Here is a 10,561-nt window from a genome sequence, read left to right as displayed (position 1 = left end):
AAAATAGTAATAATAATGATAACAATTTTATAGAACTACATTAAAACTCAAAGAGATGTTTTAATTATTTTATGAAAATTAAACACGAGCTTCAAATCCAGGACAGACATAAACTTCAGTACAGTTTAATAGACTTAATGTTCAAACCAATCAGTTTTTATTTGGGATATTTGTATTTATAGTTTAACCCGAAACAAAATGAATGTTGGAACAATATTTCTTCCTTTTCACTGTGACCTAGTCGACATGTACTGTTATGAGCATTTTGCCATGGTGCTTGTAATCTCCGCAGAACAAAAAATAAATTAAAATCTCTATTTGCTCTTCATGTGATCATGGAATCACGTTCAAAGAGTACAAAAATAAGTTAAAAAATATAATCAAACAACCAATAACAAGCTGATGTGAAACACTGTGAGAGGTAAAGTTTACATAACAAATCAAAACACACTCACTTCACTGTGAGGTTTGAATGTCCATCCTGTTGTCATTAAAACCACATGTGTTTGTTACACGTGATAAAGAAAACATCAACTGTTTATGGTTTCTATCAAAAAATTATCAATAAGATTTTCACTGAAATGTGAACACAAGTAGCTCTGCCTGAAGAAAGATCTCAGTTAATCTGCCTGGTAGCTACATTTAAGCTGGTTAGTTAGCTTCATGTTAACTGCTACTATATCTACATGTAAGCCAAGCCAGAAGTACATGTTAACTGCAAACATGCAAAATTAGCTTAATGTTTGCTGCTTGTTAACTGCAAAGCTACGATATTTTACTTGAGCTGGATCTAAATCATTTTCACATCACATTTTTTCTTCAAATCTTAAACTCAGGTTATTTTTTACTTCTGCTGAAAACAATGGCGTCATCATGTTTCATATTAGGTGCTTTTCGACCAAAAGTACTAGGAACTTTTAGTTCCAGGAACTTCAACTCTTCAAGGAACTAAATGGTTCCTGCGGACCATTGTTGTCTGCGTTTCCACAGCGGCCTAAAGTCCCAGGAAAATTATGCAAATCAGGCTGATGACGTATGAAGAAACTGTTCAAGTAACTGCACTACAAAAAACTAAAACTTAAAGTTAGATTTCAACACCATTAGAAACGGTTGATGACATACCATATAAATAACACAGCAGCAGCCCACAGGTCTATTTGTATTTATGTGATAGAGAAACGTGTCGCTCCAACTGAACTATCCCTACTTTTTCATAAGGGTGTCTTAAGTAAAAGGGGGATTTGTAATGTTAAAGGAAAACAGACTTAAAGTCCCAAATAATAAGAAATATGATTGTTAATTGTTTATATGGTCATGAAAACACACTGCATTCATCTGGTATAATTTCCTGTATTTTTTAATTTTGCTAATAAATATCGCAGAACAAACAAAAAGATATTTCTATGTATTTTATTTCCAACATCGTGCAGCCCTAGTGGGTGAAATAAAAGGCTGTGAGTACTCGACCAATCAGAAATGATCAGCACTGCAGGCCCTGTCCTGAAAGTTCCTGGACCTTTGGAAAGTACTACCCCCTGAGCAGGGACTTTTCAGGGGGTCAGTCAACTACCCTGGAACTAAATTTAGACTCTGGTTCCTGCTGTCCCAATGCACAGAGTTCCTGAAGAGGTTCCTAGTTCCTGGGGAGAGTTCCTGCTGTCGAAAAGCACCTATAGACTTTGGTGTCATCATATACATCATACAGTCTGATGTCATGTCATTGGACTGTGATGTCATCAAGGTGCAGTATGTGTTGAGTTGACTGATGGCATATGGTGGGGGAAGGGGAGGCGGGTGGCAGTGCAGTGGGAGGACACAGCTACATTTGGTTGGAATTGCACCACTGACTTTACAGTGGGGGCAGAGTTTCTGAAGGAATGGGTGGGGTCAAGCATTATAGGGGTGGGGTTCAAACTGTGCACTTGGAACAGGCTGGAGTTTGGGGTGGAGCTCACCTCAGGAAGAAGCACTTGGACGTATTGACCGGTTTCTGGATCCAGCAGCATCTTCCTCTGAGGCGTTGAAGGCATGTTCATATAGAAGCACCTCCCACTTCTAGGATCAAACATCACACTACAGGTGGTAGGGCCACTGAGAAGGGCCCCAGGTGCTACAGCAGAACCTGTCATGCCAACAATAAAGTCACTCCCTGCCTGTGCAGGTAAGAAACCTTGAAGGCTGCAAAGAAACTGCTGCTGCTGACATTGTTGCTTAGGTTGCTGTTGCTCATGTTGCCCCTGACTGCCTTCACTCCCCTGGTCCTCTGAGGTGCTGTTCTGTTGAGGTGGGTAGGTCTTGAAGAAGTGGTCTGGATGGTCCAAGGGGTTTTCAGGTGACCTGGTATCCTCAGACCTCCTCATCAGGTGGTGGGTGGGAGCAGGTGGATGGGGCAGTAGTTGGGTCTGGATGTAGTGCAGGGGGCCATTTACGTAGCCGACCCTCCCTATGTGAGGGTGCAGGGTTGGGGGGTAAACAGGTAGAACAGGGGCCGGGTGAAAACAGGGTTGAAGGATCTGCTGGTAGGAACTGGGGGCAAACTGAGAGGACATTCCGAGAATTGAGCTCTGGTCTTTGGCAGAGAGTAGAGGCTGGGTCCCCTGTGGGTGGAGGCGGATGGAGGGGGGACAAGGGGGAATAATTACAGAGGCGGGAAGGGAGGCCCCATCCTGGTGACTCATCCCTCCGGCTTTCTCTGATTTGCTGATCTCTGATAGGTCACTGCTGACAGGTGGGTTGGTGGGTGGGTCTAACAAAACAACAGGCCAGGTAACATCATCTACCTTGCCTCTGCATATTATTGGCTCGCTGCCTTGTCTCTGCTTTGTGATTGGATGACTAAATCGTTCACTTTGATTCCTGTCCTGTGATTGGTTGAGACAAGCATCAACTTTGGCTATGCGTTCTCTGCAGTAGCTGCTGTAACCTGAAACCTGACTGCTCCTCTTTGTTTCATTGTGACTTTTGACCCCCACTGCCTGCTGGTAGGTAGGCGGGGGGCTCTCCTCCTGACCAATCACCTTGAAGCTTGATGGCTTGTTGTTGGTCTCTAGTGCTGTCGTGCAGAACGAGAGGCTGTAGGTGTTTTTAATTAAACTCCTCATGTCTCTCACCACATGAACTGGAGCTTTAAACACACCTCCACCTGTCTTACCCCCAGGAAAACTGGTATCTCCTCCTCCCCCTTCCCTCACCCTCTGTTGCTCTGCAGACTGAGGGAGACTGGGCAAAGTCGGAGGTTTCTTGTGCAAAGATGAGGTCTTTGAGGTGATTTGCTCCACCTGCATCTTTTTAGACAGAATGCTCTTAATGATGCAGGATGCCATCTTTGTTTTAGTTTCATCCAAAGAGAAGGACTTCTGCAGTCGCTGCCTTGAGCTTCGACCAACATCAAACCCTAAAAACAAAAACCAGATGGCAAATTAAAGTGGTACCTGATCAGACCCTGGACAGGAAGTGATCATAAAACTAGACTCAACCTGAAGAAGCTGTTGAGTCAAACTTTTTATCTCATCAGCTGCTCTTTTTATAACAACAAATTTTAAAGATAATGTTTATTTGACAAAGGTAACAGAAGGGCCAGGTACAAATGTTATTACCTTGATTTGCCTCTGCATCAAGACCCCTGCAGACCCTGTAGCTGTCGTCGTCACTGCCGGTCAATAAGTGTGAGTGAAGGGAGGCGGGCATACTGTTTTGTCGTAGCAACAGATCAGGGCCATGTCGGACAGTTGGACAGAGAACCCCACTGTTAGCCCCTCCCCCTTCAGCAGGTCCATCCTTAAGTTTCACCTGAACAGGTATGTACGCAGACAGACAGGTAAACAGACAGGTTGACAGACAGTCAGGTAAACAGACAGAGAAGCAGACAGACAGACAGGTTTGGAAAGGTGAGAGACAGGATTTGAACCTGAAGTTTCTCAGAGTCCTTGATGTCTTTCTTCTTCTTTAGTTGAATCTGTCGTTTTGGGACCATCTTCAGCCCCTCCCCCTCCCGACCTTGATCCTTGATGACACGTAACGAGGCAAAGACAAAAAACAATCAATGGTTAAAATGAGTTATACTATCGGCCGAGAAATAGCATGAACATTTTTTTAAATAACATGACAATGTTAAACCAAAAAATCTGATATTGTTTTTTATGTAATCTGCAGGTGTTTGATAATCAGGCTGACAGTGCCTCTGTTAGTGTACTGTGATATATAACCAGCGTAGACAAAGGCTCAGGACCCTGTTTACACGGCGCATGGTCTAAAGCGAAGATCTAAAAGTGATTTAAGGTGTGTCCGACCCACTTTTGCTAGTTACACCGCGCACAATAAGGGCACCACACCTCATTTCAAAACCAACACATCCATGGGCACTAACATGGGCACAAGATCACTTGCTATTTACACAACGTGGGCGCTGGGCGTGAAAAAGACGACTGCGTTAGATGGCTTATCCTGGAAAGTTTGAGCTTGGTACATTTTGAACACAAGCAACCATATCAACCTTATCAGGCTGGCAGACAGAGCATGATGCCGCCGAGGAGCAGGGGGGGGAGGGCGTCGTGGCTGTGATGGCTGTGTCAGAACTGGTGGAGGTGGGCGCCATGGTGGGGTTAATGGGAGAGAAAATGGGAGAGGGCCGGGCGGTGCATCTAGTTCCAGCATTGACCAGCTCCTTCATCTGGTCAGTGAACTCCAAAAGAGGGGAGGAGGGAGAAAGGGTGATTAAGGAAGGATGACCTGGCTGGGGTTTGAGGAGGTGAGGCACAGGTGTTGTTGAAAGGGATGGGGGGGGATGAAGTCCCCTCCTCTCGGCTCTGATGTCTCGCCAGTTCAGAAATCTCCTCGGGCGGGGGCAGACGGGGTTCTTCCTCGAGGTTGAGGCTGTGAGATGTTACGTCTTCCTTCCGTGCCGATTCCTCTTGTCTCTTATTCTTGGCATTGAGGACTGACGGGTGACGCAAGGAGTAAACTAGGTTAGAGGTGAACAGTTTTACTCCTGACTTGTTGAGGAAAATTCCATCTGATTTAAAAAGATGTCTGCGTTCCCAGGAAATGTTGAAATTGTCAATAAAGTGCACTGAATGAAAAGTACAAGCAGATGAAAGCCACTGATTCAGTGCCCGCAACCTGCTGAATCTCTCGTCTGCTTTTCTGACCGGTGGTATGGGGCCACTGATAAACACATCTGCATCCAGAGAGCTGACTGTGTTCAACAGACCCGTGAAGTCCTGTTTCAGCACTTCAGATTGTTGCTTTGCAATATCATTTGACCCTATGTGCAGCATGATGTTTTTCACAGTGGGATGTGCAGCAACAATATTCGGGATTCTTTCTGCCATGTCAGAGACCATATCCTTGGGACAGAGCACTTTGGTGTTTTTACTGCACATGCTTTGTACATCTCTCACAGCAGTGTCGCCCACAGTCAGAGTCTGAGGCCCAGGCTTTAGCTTTCCCTGCAGCCTTCTACTTTCTGACATGCTTTCAGTCCTTACCCTGCTGCCTGAGGATGGAGGGTTATCTAGGTCATCAGATGAAGATCCAGGGTCCAGCAACAGTGGAGCAAATCTGTTGTTTGGAAGGTGTGTTGCTAACCCTCCCTTTCGCAGCTGTCCACCGCTGTGTCTTACCAACTACCGGGGTTGAGGAGGCGCTCTGCCTGGGAGGTAGTGAAGGCCAGCCGGTCTCATCACATATCTCAGCGCGCTGTGCTCTGCCTGTTATTGATTTACTCTCGGGCTTTGCCCCAAGATAGTTCCAAGGAGGACGACCACTCGAAGGTTTATTCCACAGTACAGAGCCCCCCTGTTTCTTGGTAGTTTTGTCTGTGTTCCTTAAGCGTGTGTTAGCCTGCTCCTGTCCACTGTTGTGAGCTAACAGTAAAGTGGTGTCATTCCCACACAGGACGTTCACCTCAGCATTCACTTCTAGGCGGTGAATTTTGGTCTCCAGCACTGCCATCTTTTGTATGAGTTTGTGGTCGTCGTCCGTGGAGAAGGGAGGCATCTTGATGCTAGTTAGCTTTAGCTGTGTGCTAGCTGTGTGCTACTTTTCCAAGTGCTGCAGTACAGGCTTGTGCTGTTGTTAGGCCACAGTCATGTAGCCCTGCGCAGGTCATAAAATGAAATATGCCAACAGACCTATTAAAAATCTATAAAAAATTACAGTCCCAGTGATTTATAATGTCCAGGATCCACTGTCGATTAGTTAGAGTGAAACAAATGAAGATATCAGCAACAGAATGTAAGCAAAGCGTCCATAATAATACTATATACTGCAAATGCAAAGGCTTTCATCAGTGGGCCATAGGCTCAGTCAGCATTGTGTTAGGACTATACAAGTACTTCAAGATTACTACTAGGACATTAAAATCACACTTAATGTGACTGACAGTCAGTTAGCTGGTTGGTTAGAAACTCACCACTGTGATGTCGATACATTCAAAGCCGCTTTCTGGATCTGACTCTTCATCATCGGATGGGAGGATGACGGAGGGAGAGAAGTGGAGGGAAAGATCCTCCTCTGACCAGTCGCTGACACTCCTCTCTTCCTCTTCTTCCTCCTCTTTGTCAGAGCGACAGGTGGGGGAGACATCCAAGTAATTTGTCTCAGACTGACCTGCACAGGTGAAAGCAGAGCTCTCCTCAGCAGGAACTAGTGAACACGGCAGAGGGCTATGTCTCACAGAGTCGTCATGAGGCAGAATGTCGACTTCAGGGCAACGATGAGCACTTAGAAAGATCACCCTCTCTCCTCCTCCTCGTCCTCCTCTTTGCAGCTCGGTGCTCATAGTTTATAGTTCCTGGTTATTTGAATTCAGCTGTTTGTTTCTGTGGAGAAAATCTGTGTCTGATTAAACATGAAAACACATTCACACATTTTGACTCCAGTGGTTTTAAAATAAGAAGCAACAAAAGGAGAGTTTGTGGTGTGTTTGACAAAAACTCCTCAGAAATGTAAATTAAATGTATTTAGTGAATCTTAATGAACAGATAAACTACAGGAAGAGGTGAGATTAAACGGCTTCTCCACCCTTGCCTCATGTCGGTGTTTTAAAGAAGGTTGACTTGACCTTAGAGATTTTGTTTTGATGAATAAACTTCATCACAATCTCTCTGTATGCAGACGCCCGCAGAAGAACATTTGTCTGTAACTGAGAGTTTTAAGTTAACACACAAAAAAAGAAGAAAATCGCTGCTGATGTCTGCAAAGGTTCACACTCAAAGTCCCTGATGATGACTGACAGTTCACACAAAGGAGAAACTCTAAGGCACTCGTTTTCACGGCACGGTCATCCGGGAGTCAAACACACATGTGAACAGCAGGAACAGCAATTTAATAAATAGCAGTTAAATAAATAAAAAATAAATTAAAAGTAATTTTGGTCGGAGTTTAATTATTAGTTACAAATTTGATTGGTCAGTAGAATTTATGAGACCGAATAATTGATTCATTATCTCATCCATGAACAAACCTGACCTCGCTGCTTTTTCGTGCATAACTTTAAATAAAAGTTTGTGTGAAAACTTTTCATTTTTGTAAAAATCCATTGAGTTGTTTTACTGCTGTAACTCAACGTGCCAGAATATGGATACAAATTTAAATTTTTAGTGATTAAAGTTTAGAATACATGCAGAAACATTTCTTCTTCTCACCACTTATAACATTTGTAAATAATCAATAATTATCACAAAGTAATTCTGAGATCAGTCAGAGCTTGTTCTTACCTCCGACAATTCTGGTTCAACTCCAGGATCAGGGTCAGGACCAAGATCAGGACCAGGATCAGGGTCAGGTCCTTATGGAGATGCTGGTCCTTCTAAAGTCCTGGCTGATCCTCGACCTGGTCCTGGTTCCTTCTCGATGAGGTTTGTTGTCCGAGTTTGTTCTGTTGGAATCCAACATTTAGATTTTCAGTGACGGTGAAGTTTTGCAGATCTGAGAAAGTTCTGGTCCGAGAGGGGTCCTAATGAGATCCTGTTTTGAATTCCACCAACTAACTGCTAGTGCGATCGACACCAGCTGCAGCAGAGAGACATGGAGCTATAAGGGAGAGAGAGTGAGACAGAAAGAGTGAGACAGACAGAGTGTTGGTGACAGACTGCAGGCTCAGATAGAGAGTGAAAAGGTCGAGAGACATAGACATAAGCAGAGAGAGAGAGTCGGTATCAGGCTGCGCGTTTCTATTTTAGAAGGTGATTGACAGACGAGGCTGCAGCCTACCCCCGCCCCCCCCCCCCAGCCCCCAAACTCCCCTGTGTGGTAATTTTTTTAATAGAAAAAACAATAACAGTACACATGATAAAAATAAGTATATTAATGATCAGACAAAGAAGATAACAAATACATATCTGGATGTCATAAAAGATTATTATAAAACTGATGATACATTATATTTGAAAAAAAGATTATTTCACACATAACATAACTTAACATAACTCACATAACTTTTTATAAATTCAGTTCATCTCAAGGATATCTTTATTATCATGTAATGAACATCACCTGGAGCGACTTCAAAGGCTAAAGTTTGTTTGTCCTGCATGCCGGCAGCATGTATCAGTGGCCAAACGGGAGCAACAAGAACTCCTACAGCAGGTGGTTCGGATCATCCAGGTCTGACTGGGTCCTTTGAAGAGTTCTGAGTTTGAACATGTCCGTCACATCATTCACAGTGGTACCTGCGATTTTGTAGCACATGTTAACGATGCCCAGCAACCTGTTTCTGTTTATTAAATTAAGTGAGCCATAAAAGCTGAAGAATGTAAGAACACATTCGATTAAACAAATTAAATGAAACGTTATAAAATTACTCTCAACTTTCGTTGATGGACTTTTCTGCAGACAGCATCCAACTGAGGCTCAAAGGTCGTCGTACGGCCTCACAGTCTACAGCCCGTCCATTAATCACCACTGGAGTGATGACCGGGATTCTTTCTAAAATCCACCTTGCATATTGACTCTGGCATTCGTTAGTCTATGAAATGAATAAAAGGGATGAAAGGACACGGAGCTGTGGTGAGCCAGTAGAAGAAGGAATAAAATCTGATGAAACACCATTAACCCTTAACATGCTGTGATCTTTAAATTAAAAAGTGAATCCGCCTGTAAATGAGACCCAGATCCATGTTGTGGAAATTCTGTAGTTTTTCTGCTAAAATGTGAGGCTAGATGTTGTTAAAGAAAAGTCAATAAAAAGTAATCGCACTAATTTAATTGCAGTCTTTGCTCCCTCAGGATGTGTTAAAATCATGTTAGCTGCATCATGTACAATGACCACATCATTTTCAGCGTACAAATATGCTGACAATATGCATGGCAGTGGCCCCTTCTTGTGCAGTGAGTAGAGGAAAAACAATTATTGTCAGATAACCCTTTAACCTCTCTTTTCCACAGACCAGTGTGGAGCACAGGATTTTACATCACTGCAGAAAAGCAGCAGGATGGGTCCAGGCAAACCAGCCAAGGTGGAGTTGCCTGATGCTCTGAAGATGGGGGAAAGGAGCTTGCTTGCTTGTTCAGCAGTTTGGAAAGCTTTGGGTGGAGGAAATGTGTGATGGCTTTGACCAACATCAGAAGGAATCACTCTGGGAGCATTCAAGTTTGTGTTTTATGACGTTGAAGACATGGAAGTTTTGTAAACAGAGATTGTAAATAGCAGAGGGTATTTGGCATCCTTTGAGTGCTGGATGGATGATTATTAATAACATGGTTCCCACATGTCCTGAAAAGGTGTTGGAACATTTGCTGACTTTGAATAAAAACGACATTATTACTATTGTACCAATATGCTAAAAAAGTGTAACAGAACCTTTAATCATTTTCTCAGTTTGTGTGTTTTTGCTTTGGAAGACAGTGTAACGTTATGTGAGGATTTCAACGTGCATGATTCATTATGGGGAAGTAAAAATACAGATTCAAATGGTAAGCTTATAGATGGTCATGGTTCAGTTTGTCTTAATAATAGTGAAGGACAAGATATAAAAGCTCACAAAATACTGAAACAGCACCAGACCTGACCTTTGTGTCAAGTGCAAAGCAGGCATAAGTTCATGGAGGGTGAATAAACAAACTACAATAGGCAGTGATCATTACCTGGTAGAAACCATAGTTGGCACAAAACGACTATAATAAAGAAAATAAATTCACAACATGAAAATGAGGAAATGCTGACCTGGATGCATTCCAAAAAGTCACTACAAACAGATTAAGAGCCTTTATAACGATAACCACATAGATGTAAATCTATTCAACAGGAGAGTAGTCCATGAAATAATTCAGTCTGCAGAGGAAACTATTCCAAAAAGCAAAGGATCCACAAGAACTAAGAAGTTACCTTGGTGGAATGATAGTTGCAGCAAAGCCATAAAACAAGAAATAAAGCATTTAGGACCCTCAAAAAATGTCTCAAGCTGCTTTCATTCGGTATAAAAGGGCCCAAGCAATATAAGAAGGACTATCAGAACACAGAAACATTTTTTGGAGATAATACTGCAATAGTATTGGCAGACAAGTACAACTGTCAGAGGTATGGGGCATGATAAGAAGAATGAGGGGAGTCAGGAGATAT

Source organism: Semicossyphus pulcher, unplaced genomic scaffold, assembly GCF_022749685.1.
Source record: "Semicossyphus pulcher isolate SPU_LCO1_2020_fin unplaced genomic scaffold, fSemPul1.0.p SCAF_10, whole genome shotgun sequence".
Lineage (NCBI taxonomy): Eukaryota > Metazoa > Chordata > Actinopteri > Labriformes > Labridae > Semicossyphus > Semicossyphus pulcher.
Note: the sequence above shows the minus strand (reverse complement) of the source record.